Here is an 18,584-nt window from a genome sequence, read left to right on the forward strand (position 1 = left end):
CAAGTCCTAAAATACCATACGAACTTGGGCGAACCCTCAAATCACCTTAAACAACATCTAAAACATGAATTACACACGGATTCAAGCCTAATGAACTTTGAAATTTATAACTTCTACACACGACGTCAAAACCTATCAAATCACGTCCGATTGACCTCAAAATTTACACACAAGTCATAAATGACATACTGGAGCTATGAAAATTTTCAGAACTGGATTTCAACTATGATATCAAAAAGTCAACTCCCCGGACAAATTTCCAAACTTAAATTTCTATTTTAGCAATTTCAGGCCTAATTTAGCTATGGGCTTCCAAAATAATTTTTTGGACATGCTCCTAAGTCCAAAATCACCATACGGAGCTATTGGAATCATCAAAACTCTATTCCGGGGTCGTTTACACATAAGTCGACATCCGGTCACTATTTTAACCTAAACTTTAAACCTTGGAACTAAGTGTTCCAATTCATTCCAAAACCTCATCGGACCCGAACCAATCACCTAGGTGAGTCACATCACAACTGTAAAGCATAAATTGGGCAGTAAATGGGGAAACGGGGTTGTAATACTCAAAACAACTGGCCGGGTTATTACAAAAGAATAACTCTCTCTCTCTCTCTCTCTCTCTCTCTCTCTCTCTCTCTCTCTCTCTCACACACACACACACACACACACACACACACACACAAAGATGTTCAAATGCACACAAGTAGTGCCATAGGCTTTCCCTTCATGTGTTTCTCCACTAATATAGACACACTTGGTTCAAAACCAAGTAGGACTTAAAGGGTTGTAATGTAGGTTTTTGGTTATGGTAGGACTCAATTTTGATAAGAGTGCCTCAAAACCTCCGTAAGCACCACAATTTGCAACAATCAAAGCATACTTCATTCAAAAACTTTTTTTTACCCTTTCTTCGCTTTTCATTTCACCAATTAGTCTTCCCTTCATTCACAACTCTTTCTTTTTTCAAAACCAAGGAAGGTTCCACTATTTTTGTGTCTTTTTTTAACCTTCACCTTTTAAAAAAATTTCACATTATAACTTTTCCAACCGTCACCCCCATACCGAGGCTTTTAGCCTATGTTTACATTTTCAAAGCACTTAGGGAGGTGTGATGCAAAAAAAATAGATCAATAAAGAACAAAAGTTTAAAGCTTGTAACATGGTTACCAAAGAAAAAGTTAAAGGCTCAAAAGGGGTTGACAAAAAAAAATATGGAAGGGTAGGAAATTTAAGGCAGAAGAAAAATCCAAGGAAGGCCTAACATCATTTTCAAACTCGAGTGAACTATAAATTCAAAATCCAATTAAAATCAATGAACTCAAAGAAAATCACATATAGCCTAAAAGACTATTTAATGAATCAAAGAGCGAAAAATGAAATCTAAAAGTCACAACAAAGATTATCACTTCAATCATTTTTCATTTTCAAAGATCAGGAATTCATATTCCAAAGTTTAAATCGTGTTGGTACCAAACAAGCCACAAATTGGCCAAGGGGCACAAACCACAACTCATGCCACTTATTCTCCTAATTAAACAGAAACTATATCTAAACTACAAGACTAATTCCCTTAGGAAAGTTGCTTAGCTATCTATCATCGGAAAAAGTCAACAAAATAATTTATCCAAAAATACCCGATTCAAAAGAAAATTGGCATCCTCGGAAAAAGAACCGCGGTGCAAAGAAAATCAAGGATATTGCAAAAAAAATAAAACATAGTATATAAAAAAATTAAGAAGATAGTACATAAATAGTAAACATACTAATATTAAACAACAGAAATAATTTAAATAATGAAAAATAAAATATCAATCTACAATATCGAGAGTTATACAAGAAGCCACCCCCAACTAAAAATGTTGCAATGTCCCCAATGCAACTAAACAAAATAGAGTAAAATGGTGGAAATATCTCCCTGAATACTGCATCAAGTGATCCCCTCGCTGCCGGACTCATCATCCTAGGTTGCGGCCTCCTCCTCTTCTTCGGACCACTAAACTGGAGCATCATTATCAGCTTTCGGCTTGGTTGATGGCAGTGACTCTTGAGGTTTAAGAACTTTCCATATCCCCTTCACACACTTCCACATTCGAGTGAAGAATTTATCTCTCTTCTTCTCCTTCTTCTTCATCTTGGCGTGTGCAGTTGCTAGCTTTGCATGAGAAGTACTCAAGGTACCGTGCACTGTGGCCAAATCAGTGTATGCTTTCTCCAGCTTCTTCAGGTGATCCCCCTACTTCTTTTGATCATCAAGATACTTTTGAAACTCATTATTTGACATGCACGCAGAGGGTCCCTCAGATGTCTCACCGGGCTCCCTCGGAAGGCCAGTTAATAGGTCGCAAATCTATCGCATTTCTCCATCCAAATCTTTGCCTCGACAGTGAATTATTTTGATGTGATGCCTCTCTTTTCACCTGCCTATAGCATATTCACACCCGGGCACAATTTGGAGACCAACCACTCGACTGAGGCATAATCCTTAGCATGGAATGGCTTCATATCATGATCTAGGAGGTTATAGAATTGATTTACAGCTTCAGCTCCAAAATTCACCATCTTGCCCCGTATCCTCATGATTGGATTGTTCAACCTGAAGGCTCTGAGATTTGTGTAGAATTCTCTCAGCCATTGCTCATTTTCTTTAAAGGGTTGAGGGACAAAACATGTCCATCCCATAGCCTCAAGCCTCTAATTGAATTCGGGAAGTCGTCGAGGAACTTTTCCATTATTATACCACTTTTCAGAAGCAACATAATCGAAATTAATTCAGCATAGTACCGTTCCTAGCATTTCAGTGACAAGAACCAGTGTTGGTCATAGTGCCCCTCATGTTTGAAAGGGTTGTCATGCACGAATCCAGTGGAGTTAGAGCACATTTTTAGCTTATGGTACCTGCAAACAAACATATTGGAGTGAAAACATGATATGGGTATGAAATACATTGTAAAATGACTAAAATATGCTAAAGAAATGATTGGACAGTTGAATCCCAGCCTTAGAAAATATTTCCAGTTTTTTAGTTCAGCAGAATGTAGGCCTTTGATGTCGCAAGTGCGACATCTGCTTTGCTGATGCGAAGGAAGCAGAGATCCTAGAAATTGCAATTGTGATTTAGTCTTTTCAAATGCGAAGGTTTACAGATCTATTGATGTTCGCAGTTTCAATCTCCTCTTCGCAAATGTGAAGCTCACAAATACGAAGAGGTCATCGCAATTGTGATGCCATCGTCCCCAGCAACCCTTAAACCCAAAACAGTTTCAACTATAAAAATTTCGAACAAAGGCGTTCTTTTAAAGAGCCCAATCAGTTCTTAGGAATAATAACATGCAATAAACTTCACACACAATCATGAATTGGTGAGTTTTCAATGATTCGACCAAGAATCTCATTCGGGCCTTTCATCGAACACATAACAAGCAAAAAAAATCACTCCTATTTCAACAAGGTTATGGGTACTCAGACTTCCCCATTTTCAAGAAAAGAATTAAGGCACACACTCTCAACCAACCTCACCCAGAAAAATTACAACAAGTTTTAAACTAATTTTTTGCAAATTCGTTCAAGATTAAAATGCCAAAATGAACCCTAGTTCTTGAGAAATATGGAGAGAAGAAGGAGAAAGAGCTACTACCAATCATAGATAGTTCAAAGATCTAACTTTCATACCTTTATGCTTGCAAGAGGAATAAAAATGAAGGAATTTGAGAGTTGGGAGAATGAGGAAGAAAATAATCATTCAATTGAGGGCCTCAATTGTTAAATGTGCAGCAAAACCCCTATTTAAGACCCTCAGACGTCGCCATTGCGAAAGATGAAAATTAGCAGAGATCGCAATTGTGACTGATTCTTGGAAATTGCGATAGGCCAGCAGTTCAAAAATGCGGACATGTGACCCCAAATGCGATATCTGAGGCATGTACACAACTTTTCCTCATGGCTCAGTCTCCCTACCAATTGTCCCAAATACTTCCAAACTTTCTGAAACTAGGCAGATTGATCAAAATAAATTAAATAAACTAATCTAAAAAGAAAAAGAAAAATTTTAATAGCTAATTAAATTTGAACACGATGGGTTGCCTCCCACTAAGCGCCGCATTTAACGTCGTGGCACGACGCTTACCAACTTGATCACTTTTCTCACCACTTGGAGGATATGTATTAGGCACCTAACTTGGTCTCAAATTAGTGACCACGAGCGACGGGGCGTGGTGAGTAGTTGAAAAAGCCAAATTTCTAGTTCGTCATGCTGCATTTCTTGGCTTTCTTTTGAGGAATGTCATTTCGCGTTCTTTAACTTTCAAATCTCAAAATGTACGGATTTTTCCTTTCATCTTCGCAATCCCTCATTGATTCACACTGTTCAATTCCCATTTCATCACACAACTCCAGTGTCGAAAAATGCTTGGAATGAGACATCAAACCTCCAAGTTGAAATATTGCCCGGATCATGACATTCTCTTGTTCCCCCGAACTAGAGTCAAGTTCAACCATATGCTCAGTTATGCTAGTTGACTCTAATTCCATTTTTTTCTTGGCATCACCAACAAGCATGGGGTCGGTTGGAGGATATTTATATCTTGATTCAAGCTCCGAACAATTTTGGAGACTATTTTCCAAAATCTCCTCTAAGGCTTTTTGCTCTTTGTTTCATTCTTCAAGTAGGCAATTCATCTTGAGTTTGAACTCTCTATTTTGTCCATGCTCATTAGTCACGACCCAACTCCCACCGGAGCCGCGACGGAGCCTAACACTACTTGCTAGGCAAGCAACAGTTACACAATAACAACGAATTTGGATAAACATAGTTTAATAAACTCAACAACGGAGATATAGTTAAATAACTGATGAAAATGACAACAATACTACTACAACCATCCTAATGATTTGGTGTCAATGATTATATGAGCACTACTACGTATCAAAATATAAAACCAAATCCTTAATACAATTGTCTGAATAGTAGAACAGTAATAATAGAAATAATGAAATAGAACTTCAAGGTTTGTAGAGAATATGGCATCTACCTTGTAGTCTCCCAAAAGCTTATAGCAACAGAACTCTAGAGATCACGTCGTCCGGAAGTATCGGGATCTGCACACGAAGTGCAAAGTGTAGTATGAGTACTACCGACCCTATGTACTCAATAAGTAACAAAACTAACCTTGGGCTGAAAGCGGTGACGAGCGCAAAAAAATAATCAGAGACCAATATCCATAACTAGTAACAGTTCAAATATAAAGGAAATAATAGAAGTAGGTAACTCAATGATATTATGTTAAGCTAGCTCACATTTCAGGAATTTAGGCATGCTTTCCAAGTATAACAGTTTAAGCCCAACACGGATAAGACACTTCATTTACCATCTAGCATGATGAAGGTACATCACTATGCCTACATGTCAAATCAACAATATCACAGTGAAACCATTAAGACTAACCACACAACAACACTTAGCAATGTACGGGTGCCTAGCATAGTTGCCTATCATCAAGCACGTATATAAAACACTATGCTTGTGCTCACTGCTGGTATGTCAGACATTGGAGGGGCAGATCCTGTCCAAGCGGTGATCATAATCACATTTCCCAATAGTGAGACCTGATGCACGTGTCACCCTAAATCGGTGACACTTAGCCCAATATGAGCCATGCATACGCGTCACCTCAAAATCAATACCAAATCGGCTCTATGGCCCAAGCTCAGTCATCAACTGGTCAGGTCTAAGTTAACCGCATCTCACACTATTCAATTTCAACAATGTTACACATATGAGGAATCAACAACATGTGAAGAATCAAATAAGAACGTAATGAGACAAAGATATCATACACGGATATGGCGTCATGACTGAGAGTATATGTACAACTAAGGCAAATAGATTAGAAATGGCAAGAATAGCCCTATCAAGTCTTAAACAAGTAGCACATAGACTAGACATTATTTCTAACATGAATCAGAACTCAAATGATCATAAAGGTTTAGAAAAAGAAGATATAACAAGGCATGATAGCAAAACAATCCCATAATAGCCTAAAATCCACCTCTAATCATGAACACTTCGGTACACGCACGCACGCCCGTCACCTAGCGTATGTGTCACCCCAATACCTCTCATGTAATATAGTTCCCAGGGTTAAATACCTCAAATCCAAGTTTAGATATGTTACTTACCTCAAAACGTGCAAATCAATACTCTAAAAAGCCCTTACCACGCGAATCAACTTCCGAGCGGCTCAAATCAAGCCAAAGTAGCTTAATATCATCAAAAAAACCATCAGAAATAATTCCAAAAGATAAAGCTAAAGTCTTGAATCAAATACGCAAAGTCAACTCCGTGCCCGCACCCATGAACCCGACAAAATTCAAAAATTCCGAATACCCATTCAATTATAAGTCCAACCATACTATTTTCACCCAATTCTATCCGCAAATCGACCCTCAAATCACCAAATCTCACTTTCGAATAATGTGGCCTAAAATCCTAAGTTTCACTTCAAATTCACAAAAACTTGCCCTTACCTCTCCAATTGGTAATCAATATCTATCAACAAAATTGATTAAGCTTCACTTACCTCTCCAATTGTAGCAAAGAGCCTCTCAAACATTGCCTCCAACCGAGTTCTAAAATTCTAACTATGAGAAAAATGACAAAACCCCCGATCCCGCATCTACGACTCACTTAACCGCATCTGCGGTCGTGCTTCTGCGGAATAGTGGCCACATCTGAGGCACCCTCCAAGCACCCGACATCCGCTTTTGCAGACCCTCCACCGCGTCAGCGAGTCCGCTTTTGCGAACTTCTTCTGCATCTGCGATCCCTGACCTTCCAGCAACATTCCACTTCTACGGTCTCCCTTGCGCATTTGCGCATTCGCACCTGCGTGCAAATGTCTGCATCTGTGGCCTTCCTCTGTAGCCTTCCCCTTCGGTTCTACGTTCCTGAGGCTGCACCTGCAAGCTCGCAAATGAGGAAATATCCTCGCACCTGGGCTCTTCCCCAGCTCCAGACTAGCCCGTATATGATATCACTAGGTCGCTTCTGCAGCCTCGCACCTGTGGTTAAATTCTTTGCGGTGCGATTGCACTAGAACTCCCAAAATATCAACCATCATTCAAAGTCCAAAAATGATCAGCCAACAATATGAAACACACTCCGAGCCCCTAGGACCCCATGCAAACATACCAACAAGTCCTAAAACACCTACGAACTTACTCGAAGCCTCAAATCACATTAAAAAAAAATACCAAAATCATGAATCGCACACCAATCTAAGCCTAATGAAACTAATGAAATTTCAACTTCCAAAACTCATGCCGAACCATATCATATCAACTCTGAATGACCTCAAATTTTGCATGCAATCCCAAACGACACAACCGACCTATTCCAACTCTCGAAACCAAAATCCAAACCCGATATCAACAAAGTCAACTCCCGGTCAAACCTCTCGACCTTCCAATCCTTCAACTTTTCTACTTTTGCCAAAAAGCACAAAATCAACCAACGGGCCTCCAAATCAACATCCAGACATACATTAAACTCCAGTCAACTCTTTCAACTTAAGCTTTCAACCTTGGGACTAAGAGTCCCAATTCACTCCGAAACTTTCCCAAAACCAATCCAACCACCAAGAAAGTCACATAACCACAAATGAACATAAAAGAGGAAATAAACAGGGAAAGGAACTACGATACACAAACCCACTGGCCGGGTCGTCATATTTACCCCCTCTTGAAACAAACCTTTGTCCTCGAACGGGTCTAGAATCATACTTGGAGTCTCAAATAAGTGAGGATATCTGATCCGCATCTCCTGCTCGGTCTCCCACGTAGCCTCCTTGACCGGCTGACCTCTCCAATGCACCTCCATGGAAGCTATGCTCTCCTACCTCAGCTTTCGAACCTGCCTATCCAAAATGGCCATCGGCTCCACATCATAGGTCAAATCCCCACCTAGTTGTACCGTGCTAAAGTCCAAAACATGTGACGGGTCACCATAATACTTTCGGAGCATCGCAACATGAAATACTGGGCGATCTCCGGATAGACTAGGTTGTAAGGAAAGTCTGTAGGCTATCTCTCCAACTCTCTCAAGCACCTCAAAAGGGCTAATATACCTAGGGCTCAACTTGCCTTTCTTCCTGTATCTCATCACACCCTTCATGGGCGAAACACTAAGCAAAACCTTCTCACCCACCATATTTGCAACATCACGAACCTTCCTGTCAGCATAACTCTTCTGCCTGGATTGAGCTGTACGAAGCCGCTCCTGAATCACCTTCACTTTCTCCAAGGCATCACTAACCAAGTCAGTGCCCAACAACCTAGCCTCCCCAGGCTCAACCCAACCAACCAGAGAACGACATCTCCTCCCATATAAGGCCTCATAAGGAGCCATATGTATACTCGATTGAAAGTTGTTGTTGTAGTCGAATTCTGCTAATGGAAGAATCTGATCCCATGAACCCCCGAAATCAATAACACATGCACGAAACATGTCGTCCAAGATCCGAATAGTGCGCTCGAACTGCCCGTCCGCATGAGGATGAAATGTTGTACTCAGCTCTGCCCGTGTGCTCAATTCTCGCTGAACCATTCTCAAAAAATTGTGACGTGAACTGAGTGCCTTGATCCGAAATAATAGACACGGGCACACTATGGAGGCGAACAATCTCACGAATGTAAATCTAAGCTAGCCGCTCTGAAGAGTAGGTAGGTACAACTGGAATGAAATGTGCAGACTTGGTCAGTCGGTCCATAATAACCCATACTGCATTAAATTTCTTCAAGGTCTGTGGGAGTCCAACTACAAAATCCATCATTATACGCTCCCACTTCCACTCCGAAATGTGACGCCTCTAAAGCAAACCACCGGGTCTCTGATGCTCGTACTTCACCTGCTGACAATTCAAACATCGAGAAACATACTCAACAATATCTTTCTTCATCCTCTGCCACAAATAGTACTGCCTCAAATCCTGATACATCTTTGCGGTACCTGTATGGATGGAATGTCATGAACTACGGGCCTCCTCAAGTATCAACTTTCGCAACCTATCCACATTTGGAACACAGATCCGACCTTGTATCCTCAATACCCCATCATCTCCAATAGTAACCTCTTTAGCATAATCGTGCTGCACCGTGTCCTTTAGGACAAGCAAGTGGGGATCATCATACTGATGCGCTTTGATGTGCTCAAATAAAGAAGACTGTGAAACCACGCAAGTAAGAACCTGACTAGGCTCCGAAATATTTAACCTCACAAATTGATTAGCCAAAGCCTGACCATCCAATGCTAACGGTCTCTCCCTAACTTGAATATACGCAAGACTCCCCATGATCTCAACCTTCCTACTCAAGGCATCAACCACCACATTGGCCTTACCTAGGTGATAAAGAATAGTATTATCATAGTCCTTTAGTAGCTCCAACCACCTCCGCTGCCTCAAGTTCAGATCCATTTGCTTTAACAAGAGCTGAAGACTCCTATGATCTGTTAACACCTCACAAAATACGCCGTAGAGATAGTGCCTCCAAATCTTCAATGCATGAACAATGGCTGCCAACTGCCGTATCAACATACAACCTATGCTAATCTGTGAAGCATCACAATAGACTGTGTAAGAAACCCGATCTCGAAGGTAGAACTAGAAGTGGAACTATAGTCAAGGCAGTCTTGAGCTTCTGAAAGCTCTCCTCATACTTCTCAGACCACTTGAATGAGGCACCCTTTTGGGGTTAATCTAGTCAAATGTGCAGAAGTGGACGAGAAACCCTCCACAAAATGGTGATAATATCCGGCCAGACCAAGGAAACTCCGAATCTCAGTAAAAAAAAATACTGTCCGAGCCAACTCTCAACTGCCTCAATATTCTTCTGATCTACATTAATCCCCTCACTGGACACCACGTGCCCCGAAAATGCCACTGAATCGAGCCAGAACTCACACTTGGAGAATTTAGCATATAGCTTCTTCTCCCTCAATGTTTGGAGTACGATCCTCTGATGCTGCTCATGATCCTCCTGGATGTGCAAATACACCAATATATCATCAATGAAAACTATGACGAAAGTGTCAAGATATGGCTAGAATACACTGTTCATCAAGTGCATAAAGGCTGATGGGGCATTGGTTAGCCCAAAAGACATCATCAAAAACTCGTAGTGACCATAGCGAGTCCTGAATGATGTTTTCGAAATATCTGAATCCCGAATCTTCAACTGATAACACTCTGACCTAAAATCAAACTTCGAGAACACTCTAACACCCTGTATCTGATCATATAAGTTATCAATGAGCGTTAGTGGGTACTTGTTCTTAATAGTAAATTTACTCAACCGTTTGATGTCAATACACATCCTTATAGTACCATCCTTCTTCCTCACAAATAGAACCGGTGCACCCTAAAGTGACACACTGGGCCTGATTAAGCCCTTCTCAAGTAGCTCCTGCAACTATTCCTTTAACTCCTTGAACTCTATAAGTGCCATGCGATATGGTGAATTAGTGATGGGATGAGTGCCCGACACCAAGTCAATACCAAAAGCAATATCCCTGTCGGGTGGCATGCCTAGCAGGTCTGCTTGAAACACGTCCGGGAAGTCTTTCACTACTGGAACTGACTCAACGGTAGGAGTATCAACACTGACATTCCTTACAAAGGCCAAATATGCCAAACATCCCTTCTCAACCATCCGTTGAGCCTTCTAATGCAAAATCACTCTACTAGGAACATGATCTAGGGAGCCTCTCCACTCCAACCTCGGCACCCCGGACATTGCCAATGTCACAGTCTTAACAGGATAATCATGGATAGAGTGACATAGTGACAACAAAACCATGCCCAAAATCACATCAAAATCAACCATGCTAAGTTGTAAGAGATCAACTCTGGTCTCACAACACCTAATAGTCAACACACACGATCGATATAAGCGGTCCATAATAATAGAATCACCCACTAGTGTAGATACATGAACTGGCATAACTAAAAAATTCACGAGGCATATCCAAATAACGAGCAAAGTATGATGACACATATGAATAAGTGAAACCAAGGTCAAATAATATTGAAGCATCCCTATGGCACACTGAATCAATACATGTGATCACAACATCGGAAGCAACTACCTCTGGTCTGGCAGGAAATGCATAGAAACGAGCCTGACCACGACCTGCCTGACCTCCTATCACTACCCCAATTTCCCTCCATAGGATGCCTTGATGACACCTAGTATCTAAGACTAGATAAGCCTAACACTTCTGGATTAATAACAAAATTTAACCAACAACTATTAAACATGAAACATAAATTTCTATAATAAGCCAACAATCCCAAGTAAAATACAATATCTCAAAACCGGTAGTACAAGTCATAAGCTCTACTGATTTCTCTAGGAAATTTCAAAGTACAACTGTTCCAGAATAGATATAAACTCTACAAAGCAAACTATCTGAAGGTGACTCCGAGGCTTGCAAACACGATGGCAAATATACCTTGAGTCTCCACATCAATGCTCGACCAACTAGCTAACGATCAACAAACTCCGAAATACCTGGATCTGCACAAAAATATGCAAAAAGCGTAGCATGAGTACACCACAGCGGTACCCAGTAAGTATTAAGACTAACCTCGGTGGAGTAGTGATGAGGAACAGTCACGACACTTACTAGACATAATAACCTGTACAAGTATAAATATGAAACTAACAAGGAACAATACAAGTATAAAGCTAAGCATGGTAAACGACTATAATTCTTGCAACAGAAAACTAGAAGCAGTACTTATCAACAAGGAACAAACTGGTAATAAAACCGCTGGGTAAGCTAAATACAGTTTAAGTCCGGTAAAAACCAAGTAAGGGAAACACCTAACAACTCAATAAGAACAACCGCTTTCACACAAGATCTATCCAAGAATTTCCTCGAGGTACCACACCTCATAATTAAAAGTTCACGGGTATTCACGAACCCTAATCACATGATATCTTGTGCCCACATTACAATTCATAATCGCACAGACAACTCACGTGTTGCACGAGAAACTCATATGCCAATACCATTAATACCTTATATGTGTACGGACAACTCACGTTCTAAGGGAGTGGCAATATCTCATATCTGCATGGACAACTCAGGTGCCAACAATTAGAATGACTCATAACTGTACGGACAACTCACGTGCCAACACTAACCATAACTCACAACCGCACGGACAAATCACGTGCCAATAGTACAACTCTTACATAGAGGACAAGGAAATGAGGATACATGTAAATGATCAACAAACATCAGGACTCATCTTCTTAAACTGATATGAGTGATTAATTACATGTATGCTTGTGCAAGTGTTATATCACAACTCGAGTCAACAAGTAAGAGTAGAGACAATGAATGGCACATAGGAAACACCACAACGAAACGTAAAATGCATAACTCACAAAAGTAGGCACACCGCTACACAATTAACATCAATAACAAAGCCCCTAGGCCATCATAAGTCTTCCCAAATCACCCCTGACATAGTCCCTCTTATCTCGCCACGTGCGCAACAATAAAGTAAATGCCCGCCTTGACTCGCTGCATGCACATAACAATATTCCCGCCTTGTCTCGCCACATGCACAACCCCCCCCCAACATATATATATCCCGCCTTGTCACGCCGCATGTGCAAATATCAATGATAACAATTGCACGGATAAGTCACATGCGAACACCCCGACAATCCTCTCAACAATATCATGTGTGCCAAAAACATAATACAATATAATGATTTTCACTACATGTGCCCATATGCCACAACATTTCCTCAAAAAAAATTCCAATATCACAACCATAACCACACATAGCCCTCGTCTTAATAACACTGAGTACAACAATAACATAAGGGTACGTCAAGTAAATAAAAAAAAGAATTACAAAGCACAAAGAAATGGGAGAACGAGCTCACAATGAAAGACATAGCAAGTAATAATGGTTTCAAACAAGAATAACTCACCAATGGGAGAGATAATGTGTAACAATGATACCAATAAGAGTAACTCAACAGTTGAAGGGATAACATATAACAGTGTTTCCAAATATGTACAAATCGATGAAAAGAGAGATAGCATGTAACAATGATTCCAATTAAGGATAAGTCAACAATGGAAGGGATAACAATAACTTCAATTATGGTTAAGCAATTACGGAAGAGGTAACATGGCAATAAAAGAGGCAACAACTTCAATTAAGGCATATAAGAGTTTATTTGGAAACAATGGTAGAGCATGAATCAATCAACTTCAAATAAGACTCGTAAGGGTGAATTTAGCAAACGGAGGATTTAACATTGTTGCATCCTATTTTGCACTAGTCAAAATAAGATTCAACTTGTGGTTTCTGTGTTGTTGATGAAAGAGAGTCGCCACATAATATTTAAAGGTATACTTAGGTACCTATTTAATTACTAAAGGTTATGTTCTTTATTGGTCCACTAACCAGTGAGATCATGGGTAAGGGTTCTTGTTCTCCTACGGGGAAGGTGTTAGGCACCCCTTAAAATCTACCTGAGCTAGCTCCATTAGACTTAGAGTAGATTTGGAACTAATTATTTGTACTATGCCTTAACTAGTTCTCTAAGGGTATAGCTTACCCTATATTAGGACATAACACCTAAAGGGGAGGATATGGTAAAAGAAGTTGGATTTGAAGAAAGGTTTTTAGGAAACTAGTATTAATATATATAGGCTTAGAAAGAAATTTTTAAAAAAGATGGAAATGTTTGTATAAATATGTAAAAAAGACAGAAACTCTTTGTTCTCTAAATCATGGAGGTTTATGTCATTCTATTGTGGCGAAAATGTAATGCAAATGATTGATGGTAGGCTATAATTGTGTGTTTTAGTCGCTTATTGCACTCTAATTCACTGCACTTTATTTTTGTTTGAGATCTAATTGGTAGTGCTTTGCACTTGTTGTGTGTTTTATGCCTTGTAAGAGTGATTCCGAGCTATGTAGATATTGTGGAGCTAATTCGAGCTATTTGGATCTTTGAAGTCTGAGTAAAAGCCCAAGGGATTAAGCCGGGATCGTGTTCGGGGGTCGAGGACCAAGTCTGGACGTCAAAAATAAAGCAAAATCCATACTCTAAGAAAACTTCACAACCGCGGCGCGTGGGGTGCCGCGGCTGCCCAAGTCCTGCTGCCTATCAAATTGTTAGCTCTCTGAAAATCCCCACTAATGCCCCGCATGTCGCGTTTCCCCATACGGCCCGCCTGTGTAAATTTTACAGAGCCAATGTCCTATTTCGGCTATGAGAAGGTGGTTTCGTCTGGGCCCGACCCTACTTGGTATAAATACATGAAAAAATGTTATTTTCTGGACATTTGACATATTTTAGACCTAAGGAAGCTAAGGAGGAGTTGGAGGAGCAAAAGCACACGGATTTCATCATTCCTTCCTCACTCAAGACCCGAGTTTGGATCGAATCTATGTTTTCCTATACTTCAATTATATTTGTGATGAATTTCTCCATGATTATGGAGTAGTTCTCTTTATGGTTTGATGGATTTGGTGTATTGATAATTGTTTGTGGATTATAACTCTAGTTTTATCTATTAAGTGAATTCGAGAAACTCACTTAAATATTAGAAGTGAATTATTTGAAGTTAGATCCCAAACAATTATCTTGCACCTATCCTATCCAAACCCTATCTTCTCCCATTGATAACCTTCTTTGATTATTCCTTTATTTCATTATCATTAATCTATAGCTTTAGACTCTTAGTTAATTTTAGTTAGAAATCATATAAATCTCAATTGTTGATCATCTTGGATAGCAATCAAGCTAGAAACTACGAGAATACTGTTTAAATCCAATCCCCGTGGATACAATATTATACTATACTATATTTGATTAGCGAGCATAATTTAAGTGTGTGTTTTGCACTTGTTAAAATTTGGCGCCATTACCGGGGATTGGCAATCAATAGTGCTTGAAATAGTTTGTAGTGCTAATTCAGGAATTTTTCTTTTTATTTTATTTTCTTTTATTTTTTTCCTTTTTACGGTTGGTGTTCGTTGATTGTGCGCAGGTTACAGGTTTAGATTGGTGCATGAATCGAGCTTCCGCGAAAGAAGTGCTACCATACGAGTCCAAGATAGAAAAATAATTGCGACAGCTGAGGAAGGAAAGAGATCTCACCGAGACATCAGAAAAGGTTGGGCAATCCTCAACCAAAGAACTCATGGCTGGAAATGGGGAAGATAATATAGATTTGGCTGCAAGGGAGGTAGCTCAACAACGAGAAAAAGCTACACGAGATGCTGAGGAAGCAGCTATTAGAGAGGCACAGATTATCGATGAAGAAGAGAGGGGTCGGAGAATTGCTCAGAATCAACCCTTGGCAGCAGACCAGTTTGGAAATATAACTCCCATGCTTGGGAGACCACTGGGCAATTATGCTATACCGGTCTACAATAAGGGCTTATCAAGTGTTAGACCGTCTCCAATTGCAGCTAACAATTTTGAGTTGAAGCAAGGGTTGCTTCAAACCCTTTAAAATTGCTGTGTCTTCAGAGGGAAGATGAACAAAGATCCAAATACACATCTAATAGGCTTTGAGGAGATTATTAACACTTTTTAATACAATGGTATGTCAAAAGATGCAGTGTACTTAAGGGTATTCCCCTTCACACTCAAAGATGATGCAAAGCAGTAGCTTCGAAGCTTGCCCACTGGATCGATTAGAACATGGGAGGAGATGACCAGAAAATTCCTTGACAAATATTTCTCCTCAGCTAAGACTGGCAAATTTAGAAGAGAAATCCATAACTTTAGCCAGAAAGAGACTAAAACTGATTTTGAAGCATGAGAGAGGTTTAAGGAGATTGTTAGAAAGAGTCGATATAGTGGAATTGAACTCAAGATGCAACTCTAGGACTTTTAGGATGGATTGACACTGGCCTCGCGTATAACACTGAGTAATGCAATTGGAGGCTCTTTGATGAAGAAGACTCCACAGGAGATAGTTACAATTCTTGATGAGTTATCTGAAGATACTAATCAGTGGCTCTCTGAGAGTGCTGAAAGAAGAAGATCAACTGGTGTTCATCAAGTGGATGCTAATACATCTGTGCAAGTATGACTTGATGCTATGGCTAAAGAAATATGAAAGATGACCTTAGCCTCGATACAAAATGAGCCTCACGCAGCTTGTGATATATGTGGAAGAGGACATCCTACTCATGAGTGTCAAGCCTCAACTGAGGAAGTGAATGTTGTGGGAAACTTCAATTTTAATGCAATGGGTCAGAGGCACCCCGGTTGTTTCATGGAGTTCACCTGGGGGTACCGCGAATGTATGGCAACAAAATAACTCTAGATCCCAGGGAAAAGGAGCTCCATCATTCCAAAATCAACAGAGGCAGCAATTACAGCATCAATAACCCATTCAGTCTGGAATAGAAGATCTCATGAAGGCCTTCATTCTAAAAACTGATGAGAGGCTTGAAACTCATAGCGCAGCTATACGTGAACATGGAGAAGCTATCAAGGAACTAGGCACTAGTTTTCGAAACCTAGAAAGACAGGTTGGGCAGCTAGCCACTCTAATGTATGAGAGGATTCCAAGAACTCTCCCCACTGATATTGAAAGAAATCCCAATAAAATAGTGAATGCTGTAACCGTGAGAAGTGGGCAAGGGTTGAAAGACCCCACCCCGATCCAAAAAGATGTAATCCTTGAAAAAGAAAGTGGGGAGAAGCTGAAAAGTGATGAGGACAAGAAGAAGAAGGGCCAGATGAAAGCTGAGAAATAGAAGAAGGAAGAAAAATTGAGAAGGAAAGAACCTGAGGAGAGCAACCATATGCTTGAGCTACCTTTCCATCAAAAGCTATATAGAGAAAAGCTAGACAAGCTGTTTGAGAAATTTTTGGATATGCTAAAACAGGTTCATGTAAACTTACCATTCACGGAAGTGCTCTCGCAAATGCCTGCTTATGCCAAATTCTTGAAAGAGATCCTTACGAAGAAGAGGAAAATAGAGGAGACTTCAGTGGCCAAGCTTACAGAGCATTGTAGTGCTATATTGCAAAACAAACTCTCACAAAAGAGTGGAGATCCAAGGAGTTTTACTATACCTTGCTCTTTAGGAACTATTAATTTTGATACATCTTTATGTGATTATGGTGCTTCAATTAATTTAATGCCTCTATCTATTTACAGGAAACTGGAGAAGGAGATTGGAGAGATAAAGTCTGCACGTATATCTTTGCAGGTGGCAGACCAAACGACTATAATACTCGAGGGGATAATTGAAGATGTGTTAGTTCGGGTCGATAAGTTCGTATAGTGGTGAATATGGAGAAAAACAAGGAGGTCCCCCTCATCCTAGGAAGACCATTCTTAGCGGCGGACAGATCTATATTGGATATACACGAGAGAAAACTCATGCTTAGAGTGGGTGGGGAGACTGTGACTTTTAAGATGGATGCAGAAAAGGGGACACAAAAAGACAAACCACCTGTAAGTGTTGAGTGGAAAGGGAAGGGCTCGATAGAGAAGGCTGTAGTGAGCGAGAAAGATAAGTGTGGGGTATAGCCCAAAAAGGCTGAGAAGAAGCTGTCTACATGGATGTATGCATTAGTTATGGCGCGAGGAATGGAGCCCGATTTTGACTCAGACCCCGACTAGATATTCAGGAAAGCTTCCTCTACTTTATGCTTTTTAATTGTGTGTCATGGGGACATGCCACAACTTAAAGTGTGGGGTGGGGGATATGTTGTATGTATGTATGTATATTAGTTTTCTGTTTGTTAGTTGTAGTAGTTAGAAATAGAAAGAAAAACATAAATATTTTAAAATTTTCTATTTTTCCCAACGATGGATATCATCGATAGTTTTTTTGAGGGATTAAAGTCGAAAGAAAAAAGACAAAAAGATTTTCATTTGTAGGTAGTGTAATAATCCCCCCATGGTTTTTCTTTGTGCCGCGGTTCTTTTTCAAGGGTTTTGTTTGAACCGAGTGTAGTTAGTTTTTGTTTTTTAGGAGTAGGAACTCTTGTGCTGTGATTTGAATTGAAAGAAATATCTCTTGACTTTATTATGCCTTGAGAATAGTAAGTGCTTTAGTTGTAACGCTTAGGCTCAGTTTTTGACTCTTGTACAAGTACCTTAAATTATATGATCTTAACTTTGCTTAACTGTTTTGACTAGAGTGTCTTGATTGTCCGATACTGAGTGGGTTATGTGCCATCTGTGTGTGAGGTTTTGTGTATTTTGTGCGTTGCATTTGATGTCTAGAACTTGCCTCGTGTGTTTGTAAAGCAAAATAGTAGTTTTATTCAGTCTAGAAAGTGATATAGTCATTTCTTTGTTGAGCCATATATATGTTTTTACCCACCTAATTGTTATGTATCTTAGTTAACCCCTTTGAGCATGTAATCCTATTTCTTTGGCAACCACATTGCAAGCTCTACCCTGTTATTTGAATTGACCATCTATTTGAACCTTTTACCTCTCGTGAGCACTTGAATTTGTTATGAACTTTGTAAAAGTTGAAGTGTGGGGTGGTTGGTTTGGCTTTTGA

The sequence above is a fragment of the Nicotiana tabacum genome, chromosome 13 (genome assembly GCF_000715075.1).
Source record: "Nicotiana tabacum cultivar K326 chromosome 13, ASM71507v2, whole genome shotgun sequence".
Taxonomy (NCBI): Eukaryota; Viridiplantae; Streptophyta; class Magnoliopsida; order Solanales; family Solanaceae; genus Nicotiana; species Nicotiana tabacum.